Source organism: Syngnathoides biaculeatus, chromosome 13, assembly GCF_019802595.1.
Source record: "Syngnathoides biaculeatus isolate LvHL_M chromosome 13, ASM1980259v1, whole genome shotgun sequence".
Taxonomy (NCBI): Eukaryota; Metazoa; Chordata; class Actinopteri; order Syngnathiformes; family Syngnathidae; genus Syngnathoides; species Syngnathoides biaculeatus.
The window spans coordinates 22,046,678-22,058,878 of NC_084652.1; the positions used below are offsets into that span (position 1 = coordinate 22,046,678).

General features: G+C 39.7%; 1 protein-coding gene across 1 annotated transcript in view; it reads left to right on the forward strand.

Annotated features, from left to right (window-relative positions):
* Positions 1-268: 268 nt before the first annotated feature.
* tox (thymocyte selection-associated high mobility group box) overlaps positions 269-12,201 on the forward strand; it is a 135,436-nt gene continuing 123,503 nt past the window's right edge. Inside the window, exon 1 of the mRNA XM_061839841.1 lies at positions 269-849. The gene's annotated coding sequence lies outside the window, so the exon portion shown is untranslated. The remainder of the gene's footprint in view (positions 850-12,201) is intronic.

Genomic DNA, 12,201 nt, shown 5'->3' on the forward strand with positions numbered 1-12,201 from the left:
TGATCGCTAAGTACGGTATTCAGCAAAGGAACTTGGAGGGGCAGATGGTGGTGGATTTAGCAAAAAGGATGGAATTGGCAGTGGTGAACTCTTATTTCCAAAAGACAAAGGAACATAGAGTGACCTACAAGTGCGGAGGTAGAAGCACGCAGGTGGATTATATTTTGTGCAGACGATGTAATCTGAAGGAGGTTACCAACTGTAAAGTAGTCGTGGGGAGAGTGTGGCTCGACAGCATAGATGGTGGTGTGTAGGATGACTCCGGTAGTGGATAGTGTTAGAGTTATCATTAATATATTTATTATGGACTTGCAACAAAGCCAAAGTATCATCCTTGCTTCAAAGAGTCTTGTTCACAGGACGAGCTCCTACACACAGGTGCAACATTATATTCCTAGAAGTGGCCAAGGACAACTCCATCATAACCAAAGAATGTGCCACATCATCACCAAAACTGTACCTTTGTTCATTTCATCTGCTCACCCCTCTTTTTGAACTTGTGTGTTTTCCAATTAAAAAAAAAAAAAAAAAAAAAAAAAGAGTACGCGAGAAGCTGGTTCAGAACGTGTTTGGAGACTATAACTGGCCTGTCTCTCACGTCCTCCTGATCAAGAGAAAGACGATTTCTTGTCCGTTATTTGTGCAATTATGCCAGCAAGTTAGGTGATAAACCTAACATTTTCTGGGTCCTTCGAGCCAGATTCCAAGATACCCGAGGATCCCGGCTTCAGAGTCGACCTCCAGGAAGACCGTGGCCAAGGCAACACAGACCCGTTAAGGAACTGGTCCTCGAACTCTCTAACTGGGATCTGAGGGTTGACGGAAATCCAACTGACATAAGACGTCTCGGTAAGTTTTACAGTTTTCTTACGAGGAGTGATTGTCGACGGGAAATCTGCGAAGGTGCGTCGCAGTCTACACGAACGTAACGTGTAGGAAGTACAGTTAAATTCCGCGTAACAAGGGCGGACTCGTCTGTATACGTTACAGTTAAATTCCGTGTAACGAGGGCGGACTCGTCTGTATCGGTCACAGTTTAATTCCGCATAATGAGGGCAGACACATCTGTACATTAAAAGGTAAACGAGGGCGGACTCGTCTGCACTTAAATTCCGTGGACCGTAACAAGGGCGGAATCGTCTGTATAGGTTACAGTTAAATTCCGTGTAACGAGGCTGGACTCGTGTGCGTACTTAAATTCCGTGGAAAATAAAATCCAGTCTGTGTAAAATAACATCGAATAAAACTGCAGAATAAACCGTGTGTGATTGTGTAAACGAGTGTTTGAGAGACACCATAGGAAGTGACGACTTGTTTGGATGCAAAGGCAAGATTCCTCCGCCCTTCTGGGTAGAAGCCTGAGGAATACCAAGCAAGTGTATTTAACATTCACCCTGTCTAATACAAAAACGCCAACCGTAGTACACACCAGGTGTAGTGTGTTGGCTCCAATTTCGTAAAATGAGGAAATATATTAGTAAACAAAAGGAAAGGGACAACTTAACTTGCAAGGATTGGAAATTTGTCGAAGCAGAAAGCACAGATAAGCTAAAATATTTACATAAATAGATGACAAAATACAATTCTGCTGGCCATCTTAATTCGCGTAAAATAATTCATCTGATAAATAACAGATTGTAGAAATAAAGTTGACCTTACTAAAAAGACCCAAGATAGGTATGACAATACCTAATGGTGGTTACAAGAGAGGAAGGAGGCAGAAAAAGGAAAGAACAAGATAATGAATGGAGAAAACCAACCACACCCCCAACCCTGACTTACACCACCACGCAGAATGACTTGATCAGACAGAACTGACTTGAAATGGTCGAAAAGACTGGGAAGACTACTATCTCCAGAACAGACTGCTGCACAAATGACCAACTTATCATCAAGTTAAGCGACTTGTAAACAAGGATCCAAGTAACCAAGCCCGACACACAAAATGGCGCCGACCTGACTTTTTAGTGCATAGGACTTGGACTATGGGTGTTGTTAAAAAAGGCTGTGGAAGATAACACTTCACACAAAGCCGACATGAATCAATATGTAGAAGATATGGAAAATTTTAAAATTCAGAGAGCAACTCAGCATTTTAGACATAGAGCAAATTACATTAAAATAGGAGAAGAAAAATGAAATATGATGAGCCTTTTGAGGAATACAGAGTGAGAATGATAAGTGTATTCAAGATTTCGAGTGGCCTGCAGGAAGATGTGGAATAGGCCATTTCAACAGCAGTTGACATGCTCTCCATTCAGGTTTAAAAGACATAAATCACAGCTGGGTAAACAAACATTACATTTACCGGTCTACTGACATAAAGGAGGAATATGTTAATCATGCCCTCCATGTGGAGAAGATTATGAAAGATAAAAAGAAACAGACAAGCTACAACTTTTATGGGAAAGACACTGCTACAGCAAGCAGAACATTTTCTAAGAGAACAACAGGATAAGATGAATCAAGACTTTAATAATGTAATATACACTGCTACAGCAAGCAGAACATTTCCTAACAGAACAACATGATAAGATGAATGAAGACTTTAATAATGTAATAGTGTGGTACACAAAAACTCCAGGGCCAGATTTTCATTACGAAAACAAACTCAACAAATACACTCCAGAAAAAAAAAAAAAAAATAGGCACCCCCATCAGAAGGTTGGAGAACGGTTCAAGACCTCCAAGCAGTAAATGCCGCTGTTAACACAGCGAGCACCTTGTGTCTCAGACAAACAAACACGTTACTGAATTAATTAAGTCCAGATACAAAAGTTTTTACGGTAGTGGATTGAGTTGCAGTTGCATTTGCATTTGAAGGTAAAAATACACATTTATCAGATTATCTCAAGAGTACTGTGAAAGGCCAACAATTTATTCACAAGTTATGACAGCTATTATGTCCACATTTGAACTATCAAGTGGCGATCGAATTGTACTTTATGTAGATGGTGTTTTGCTTGCATCACCCCACAAGGAAACTTGCAACGTGATACAATAGCATTGTTAAAACATTTAGCACAGGAGGGACACAAGGTTAGCAGGAACAAGTTAACAACAAGATAAGAGCTTAGGACACTATTACATGATAGAAAAAAAAGTTGTACTTAATGTACCAAAACCACAAACAAACTATGCAGCAATAACTGTGCCTTTGTCCAAATTACTGTATGAGGAAGACCTCAAAATGACATCATTGTTAAAATGGACAGAAGAATCAGAAAAAGCTTTCTGTGAGATAAAGAAGGAAGTAGTGTCAGATTATAGCAAATCCTTCAAGCACATACTACATTGTAAGGGTCATTTTATGACCTCAGTTTTAGTACAACATAGAGATTCAGTGTAGCATTTGCATTACCCCATTATGTAAAAGCAGTTATTGTGACATCTATTGCTGTAGAAACAAGTTCAACCATAGTTTTGTTCCATCCTCTGACTCTAAGAGTACCACATTCAGTCCCTGCATTGCGTATCGAGACAAACAAGCGACATTGAACCCAGCAAGAATTATTACCACGTCATGAGCAAGTCATGAGGATGGTGCAAAACATCATTGTCAAAAGTGAGCAGAAATATGAGCCAAAAGTAGAAGTGGCCTGAGAGATCAGCTTTTAGAAAGAAGAGAAGTGCTATTTGTAGAAGCCTCAACTATGAAAATGCATGGTCTAGAGAGCCAATATGCATTTGCAACAGTGCATGTTTTTGCGCAGCACTGGAAAAAAAATAGGGGGATGAATTCATCCATAGCCAAAGTAACACATGCAAAATTGTTGGTTAATTTAATTATTGCAATGCAAATGCCAAAAAAACTGTTACTGTATGCAAATGCCTCACACGTACATCAAACAAAGATATGATTTCATTGGGAAATGCTTTTGCTGATAGAATACTAAAGGAATCTGCATTGAAAAAAAAAGATTAATGACAAAATTTAGATAAAAGACACATTAAGAAGATACGCGCAACGTTGTAAAAAGACATCTATGTGTGACCAAACAACAAACCTATCCTATAAATAGGCGGCCATTTTGAGCTATGATTTTGTCACATATTTCAAACAGGAGGGATATGAGTCTATACAATCAACTACACAATTTATGGCTTCAATTTTTATTCAAAAAAATGTAGGACATGTTTGACGTGCAAGACATAATCCACAAGTTAATTTGAGCCAATGTAGAGGACAGTTCCTTACACCACAATATCTGTTTAAAAACTATCCATGAGTCTATTGAATTAAAAGTGAAGAAAAAAAAAACAAAACAAAAAAAGGGTTTGGCCATTATAGATGCCTTTTCAAAATGGATAGAACTCTTTCCAACCAAACATGCCAACAGCTTTAAAAATAGCAGAGTGAAATACTCGAGTTAATTTGTCTCATTGTAAGAAGGTTATTGATTTTGAAACCATTTTTAATAGTAATGTGTTTGATTAGCTATTTGTAAGATAGCTGTTCAAATTTCCACTGCCAAAGTCGCTGTAGTCCAGTTACAAAGGGGGTTGTGGTATTTAGAACCCTTCTGTCTCACTCCAGTGAAGAAAACACCCCGACCGAGGCATTTCGGGGAGTGAGTCTGCTATCATAATGGCAACTAAATAGTTACATTTTTATGTTGGGTGTTGGATTTTATTTTTCTGCTCGAGTAGTACCTGTGGGAACCACCTAAGGTCCTAGAAAACAAATTCGATACCTGCAAAGAAAAAAAAGGGGAATTTGAGTTCATTGAAATAAACACTAAATTACATGTACAAAATTGGTTTCAAATTGCAACAGGCATTTCAAAATAATAATTGGGTTCTCATGGTAGAAAAAAGGCATCACAGTGATGGAACTGTAAGGTTTTGGCCTCACAGTTCTGAGTACTGGGGTTTAGTCCCAGCTCCTCCTGTATGGAATTGCATGTTTCCCCAATGCCTGTGTAGGTTTCCTTCGAGCGTTCCATTTCCCTCCCGCGTCCCAGGAGCGTGCAACATTGATTGGACACTCTGGAGTGTCCATACGTGTGACTGTGAGTGTGACTCTCATCTGTCTCGATGTGCCCTGCGATTGGCTGGCAGCCAGTTCAGGGTGTACCCTGCCTCCTGCCCGATGACAGCTGGGATTGGCTCCGGGACTCCCGCGACCCTTATGAGGGTAAGCGGCAAACAAAATTGAACTTATGAGAGGAACGGTACCTGATAATGAAGAAAAAAAAAATGTGATTGGGTATACACTAACTTCTTTTGAAAAACAAAACATTGTTTTCTTATGATGTACATAAAATTTATTGGAACCGCAAATAAATTTGGAAATTTATCAGCATTGATGCATAAAATCATTTTTGTGATAGAGACATCTGATGGTGATGCGGGGGTATAAATTGAAAAAAAATGCAACAGGTTACTGTGGTTCAATAACTTGATTATTGCCATTTGTCTGTTCATCCCATGTCTGTTTATGAATTTACATCTACTGTACATGCAGTTTTACCCTTGGTCAGAGGAGAAGCGGTATGGGAACAACAAGTGTTTTAACATACATCGACGCCAGTGATGTTCCAAGTGAGTATAAATTGGGTGATCAATTTGGCAGTATGATTTGAGTCCTCAGGTTGTTGCCGTACAACGAACAAAAACGTGGACAGAATCAACTCCATTCATCACAATGTACAGGAATTGGGCAATTGGACACAGAGAGGGTTTGTAGTTATCTGCTCATTTATGGCATTCCGAAGCGGAGTTGCTGTTGACTGGTTGGCTGAGAGAGGAGAAATCTGTGCTATGTTCAGAGAACAATGTTGCGAAGTGAAGGCCAACACACAGCTCTGGAGTCTTGCAACCGAGGGGCTTCGAACCCTGCAGCTCGTTCTGGTATTGACACTTCCGTGTGAGAGACCTGGATGAATGCCTTTGGGAGATAGACAGCCCTGTTGTCCTCAAATTTGGTATCAATTGTTGTTTTTCCAGCAATTTTGACCTTGTGTGGATGTTGTTGGATTCCTTGTCTGCGTGCTCTCATTGTGAAAGTTATTAACACTGTTATGTCACCCACGAACGAACTGGTGGCGGAGATGTATCCTTCAATGGTGAAGAATGACCGTGACAACGACGATGATTTTATTTTTATTTTTTTTTGTGCGTGTATTCATTTTCATAAAAATTTATTCGAAAGAAGAAGTTGCAAGAAGGTATAAGAATTTGTGCAAATACATAATAAACAGGGGGGAAATGTTAGCGTTAGCGTTAATATATTTATTATGGACTTGCAACAAAGCCAAAGTATCATCCTTGCTTCGAAGAGTCTTGTTCACAGGACAAGCTCCTACACACAGATGCAACAGTATCTTCCGAGAAGTGGCCAAGGACAACTCATAACCAAAGAATGTGCCACATCATCACCAAAACTGTACCTTTGTTCATTTCATCTGCTCACCCCTCCTTTTGACCTTGTGCGTTTTCTAATATAAAAAAAAAAAAAAGAGTACGTGAGAGGCTGGTACAGAACGTGTTTGGAGACTGTAAATGGCCTGTCTCTCACGTCCTCCTGATCAGAAGAAAGACGACTTCTTGTCTGTTATTTGTGCAATTATTCCAGGAAGTTAGGTGATAAAACTAACAGCTAGGACGATAAAAACGACAAAGGTAGAGCAGAGAATTAGGTGGTGGAAGTTGACAAAGGAAGAATGTTGTGTGGCCTTTCGAAAAGATGGTCAGGAAGAGCACCCAGAAGACTGGAATACTACTCCCAAAGCATTCAGAGAGACAAGCAGGAGAGTACTGCGGGTAGGAAAGGGGAGAAGGAGACTTGATGGTGGAACCCCAAAATACGGTAAGTCATCAAAGGAAAGAGATTAACGAAGAAGTGGGACACGGAGAAGACTGAGGAGAGGAGGAAGGAATGCATTGAGATCCGACGTAGGGCAAAGCTTGAGGTGGCGAAGGCTAAACAAGAGGAATATGATGACATGTACACCAGGTTGGATACTAAAGAAGGAGGAAAAGATCTCTACATGTTGGCCAGACAGAAGGATAGAGATGGGAAGGATGTGCAGCAAGTAAAGGTTATGGGAAAGAGTAGTGGAAGCTAGACTCAGGACGGAAGTAAGTATCTGCAAGCAACAGTATGTTTTCATGCCTGGAAAGAGTACCACAGATGCATTATTTGCCTTGAAGAGCCTCGTGGAAAAGTACAGAGGACGTCAGAAGGAGCTACATTGTGTCTTTGTAGATCTAGAGAAAGACTGACAGAGTATTTAGAGAGGAATTGTGGTATTGCATGCGCAAGTCTGGTGTGGCGGAGAAATATGTTAGAATAGTACAGGACATGTATGAGGGCAGTAGAACAGTGGTGAGATGTTAGGTGTGTCAGAAAAATTTAAGGTGGAGATGGGATTGCATCAGGATTCTGCGCTGACCCACTTCCTGTTTGCTGTAGTAATGGATAGGCTGACAGACGAGGTTAGACTGGAATCCCCTACGACCATGATGTTCACAGATGATATTGTGATGTGCAGTGAAAGCAGGGAACAGGCAGAGGAACAATTAGAAAGACATAGGTACGCACTGGAAAGGAGAGGACTGAAGATTAGCCGAAGTGAAGCAGAATATATTTCGACGTGAATGAGAGGGGCGGAGGAGGAAGAGTGAAGCTCCAGGGAGAAGAGATAGCAAGGGTGGGTGGACTTCCAATACTTGGGGTCAACAATACAGAGCAATGGTGAGTGTGCTAAGGAAGCGAAGAAACGGGTCCAAGTGGAATGGAACAGTTGGCGGAAGGTGTCTCGTGTTCTATGTTACAAAAGAGTATCCGCGAGGATGAAGGGCAAAGTTAAAACAGTGGTGAGGCTGGGCATGATACACAGATAAGGTTCTGAAGAAACAGCAGGAAGCAGAACTGGAGGTGGCAGAAATGAAAATGCTGAGGTTCTTGCTTGGTGTGAACAGGTTGGATAGGATTAGAAATGAGCTCATAAGACGAATAGGCAAAGTTGGATGTTTTGGAGACAAGGTTAGAGAGAGCAGACTTTGATGGTTTGGACATTTACAGAGGCGAGAGAGTGAATATATTGGTAGAAGGGTGCTGAGGATGGAGCTGCCAGGCAAAAGAGTGAGAGGAAGACCAAAGAAAAGTTTGATGAATGTTGTGAGGGAGGACATGAGGACAGTGGTTGTTCGAGAGGAGGATGCCCGAGATAAGATAACAGAAAAACGGGACAAGCTGAAAGAAAAAGAAGATATGACAGATAAAATTCAATTGTTTGTTCTTGTGATAATTATACTCAATCTATATTTAAAGAACTAAACCCAGAATGTTTTTTTTTTACCAGCTGGTTTTTAGTTACGTCTATGAAGTATATCCAGTGCCTTGTGAAAGTATTCGGCCCCCTTGAACATTTCAACCATTTCCCACATTTCAGGCTTCAAACATAAAGATATAAAATGAATTTTTTTTGTCAAGAATCAAAAACAAGTGGGACACAATCGTGAAGTGGAACAACATTTGTTGGATATTTTAAACTTTTTTAACGAATAAAAACGTGAAAAGTGGGTCGTGCAATATTATTCGGTCCCCTTGTGTTAATACTTTGTAGTACCACCTTTTGCTGCAATTACAGCTGCAAGTCGCTTGGGGTATTTTTCCAGCAGTTTTGCACATCAAGAGACTGAAATTCTTGCCCATTCTTCTTTGCAAAACAGCTCGTGCTCAGTGAGGTTGGATGGAGAGAGTTTGTGACCAACTGTATTCGGCTCTGCCAATAGAGTCTCGATTGTATTTAGGTCTGGACTTTCACTTGGCCATTCTAACACTTGCATGCATTTATTTGTGAACCATTCCATTGTAGATTTGGCATTATGTTTTGGATCATTGTCCTGTTTGAAGATAAATCTCTGTCCCGGTCTCAGGACTTTTGCAGACTCCAACAGGTTTTCTTCTAGAATGGTCCTGTATTTGGCCCCATTCATGTTCCCATCAATTTTAACCATCTTCCCTGTCCCTGTTGAAGAAAAGCAGGCCCAAACCATGAGGCTGACACCACCATGTTTGACAGTGGAGATGGTGTGTTCAGGGTGATGAGCACTGTTGCTTTTACGCCAAACATAACGTTTTGCACTGTGGCCAAAAAGTTCGATTTTGGTTTCGTCTGACCAGAATACTTTCTTTCACATGTTTGGTGAGTCTCCCAGATGGCTTGTGGCAAACTTTAAACGAGACTTTTTATGGATATCTTTGAGAAAAGTCTTTATTCTTGCCATGCTTCCACAAAGGCCAGATTTGTACAGTGTACGACTTATTGTTCTCCTATGGACAGACTCTTTGGAGTTGATCCAGAGTGATCATGGGCCTCTTGGCTGCATCTCTGATCAGTCATCTCCTTGTTCCATGTGAAGTATTAGAGGGATGGCTGGCTCTTGGTAGATTTGCAGTGGTCTGATATGTCTTGAATTTCAATATGATTGCTTGCACAGTGCTGCTTGAGATGTTTAAAGCTTGGAAAATCTTTTTGTATCCAAATCCAGCTTTAAACTTCTCCACATCAGTATCTCGGACCTGCCTAGTGTGTTCCTTGGTCTTCATAATGCTCTCTGCAATTTAAACAGAACACTGAGACTATCACAGAGTAATTGCATTTATACGGAGACTTGCTTACACAGGTGGATTCTATTTATCATCATCAGTCAACATTGGATCATTCAGAGATCCTCACTGAACTTCTGGAGTGAGTTTGCTGCACTGAAAGTAAAGGGGCAGAATAATATTGCACGCCCCACTTTTCTGGTCCCACCTGTGTGGCGTTTGCATGTTCTCCCCGTGCCTTGTGGGTTTTCTCCGAACACTCTGGTTTCCTCCCACAACCCAAAAACATGCAACGTTAATTGGACACTCTAAATTTCCTCCAAGTGTGATTGTGAGTGCGGGTGTTTGTCTCTATGTAGCCTAGCCCAGCTATCTTTTGGGCAGGAGGTGGTGTACACCTTGAACTGGTCACCAGCCAATCGCAGGGCATTATCCCTTATCTATTTTCACAATTTTTGCAGTGTTTGTACATTCTTTGCTCTTGAATATTTTTCCTATGCATGTTTTGTGAGCAAAACTCTAATTTAACTTTAATTAAAATTTTAATCAACAAAAAAATCATAATCTATTGTCATTTTTTTGTTTAGCAAGTTTTCCGACAATAGGAACGTTTTAAAATAGGATAAACATTATGAATGTCTTAAACATTTTGGGGCCATGTCTCACGACTTTCAACGTTTGCGCATTGGCTAACATGCATTAAATGTCCTAAAAATCCTTTTATCAGGAAACGAGAGCACGGAAAATGTTGATTGGAGCGCTTGGGACACAAGCGTGTCATTTTAATCCATCCATCCATCCATCCATCCAAAGATTGTTTGACTGAAATACATCGAAAAAGCTGAAAGTCTTGAGTAAATATCAATTGTTCAAATGATTTATTTTTATTGAATGTAAAAGGGGGGAACTCCAACAACTTATTTTGCAACATATATTGCAGTCGTTAGGCGATGTATCACTCAATCCAACCAAAAAATTTTAGACTGAAAATGTGTTTTATAATAAAAACCCAAAGTTAATTTTGTTTGTTCATTCCTTCTTTTAAACTGTCTTTATCTGTGGTTCTAGCCAGCTCCAAAATTTAAATGCTGATCTTTAATATAGTTTTCACACATTATAATTTAAAAAACATTATGTGTATATTGTCTCTTGTGTCAGGATAAAAAAAAATCCATAAAAAGAAAGAAAGAAAGCCTGAATAGAATTGCTGTCAATAGAAATACAATTTCCAAACAGAACCATAAAAACCTATAGGCATTTTGACCCCATATTTGACATCCGTAAAGTAGACTTGTGGCTGAGCAGCTTCTCAACTAATGAGAAGTCCAAGGTAGGACTAAAAACAAAAACCTAAATCTTTAAATATGTATAAAAGCATTGAAGATCTGAAAGGTTTTATTTTAAAGAAACACATCAATAATTGAATTGTGTGGGGGTCGACTGCTGAACAGTGGTTACAATGTGGAAAAGGCAAAAGTGCATTAGTGCCTACATGGTACATCATTGAAACTACAAAGATGCAGTTCATGTTTCAAATGCACAAACTGAAAATCATACATGTTTCGGATATAATGTTGTGATCTGCTTGAGCTTTTAAGCTACTGACTGCATGCAGGACCAACACCACATAAACTGTACATACATATGCAGTGGTGGGTTGTGATATGAGTGACCCAACTTGTTTTTGAGATATGAGCAGTCATCCAGCTGTTTTTTTTTTTTTTTTTTGCTTTGAGTTGGGAGCACAAACTTGAGATAGGACAGTCAACTTAATTCAACTCACTTCACAATAAGCAGCAGTTTCACAAATATTAAGCAATTCATAAACAAAAAGAGGCTTCAAGATGTTGAATATCACTTCTCGTTTAAGTTTACTATTAAACTTAATGTGAAACGTGTATTACAAACAACTACATAGTTTTGTCTTGGGAAAGTCTACTTAGTTTAGAGGTCGAAACTGGCATTTTTGTTACCCCTAACTGCTGGAATTCTACATTGCAATAAAGGGGTCCATCACTTGGATATGACGTAGGCTATGTTGAGTCCCCATTTCCATCTTTTCCAACCACTTCCGAGTCACTCTACACCAGGAGTTTGGAACCTTTTAGGCTGAGAGAGCTATAAATGGCAAATATTTTAAAATATAATTCCAAAACAGCCATCTAATATTTTAAAAACTAAATACAAGGGATTCATGCATTTTATGTAAGATCAACACTTTAAGAGTACAATAAGTCTCTAAATTCATTTAAATAACATTGTACTGTTGCTAACCAATGATGACAAAAGCACTTTTTACAATTAATGCGAATTCCTTGCTGATGACTTGTCATTCGTTTCATACGTCATTAAATTAAACTTCATGCAGCCTTTGAGACTTCAATCCGATATTCATGAATGTAAGTTGGTCTTATTGTTGTATTTTAAATTTGAGAAAGACTTTTCATATGCATACTGTGGGTAGAAGCAAACATTGCCAGTACAGCAATATTCACACGCCGCAGTGTGTGGTATGTGACGGGACGTGTGTTCCAAGTTTCCACAATCAGCTGGCCTGCAGGTTGAATTTTTTTTCATTTGTCCCCACTTATGTGCGCTCGCCAACAATGCTTGGCGACGGAGGCATGTCTTTATGTAAAAAA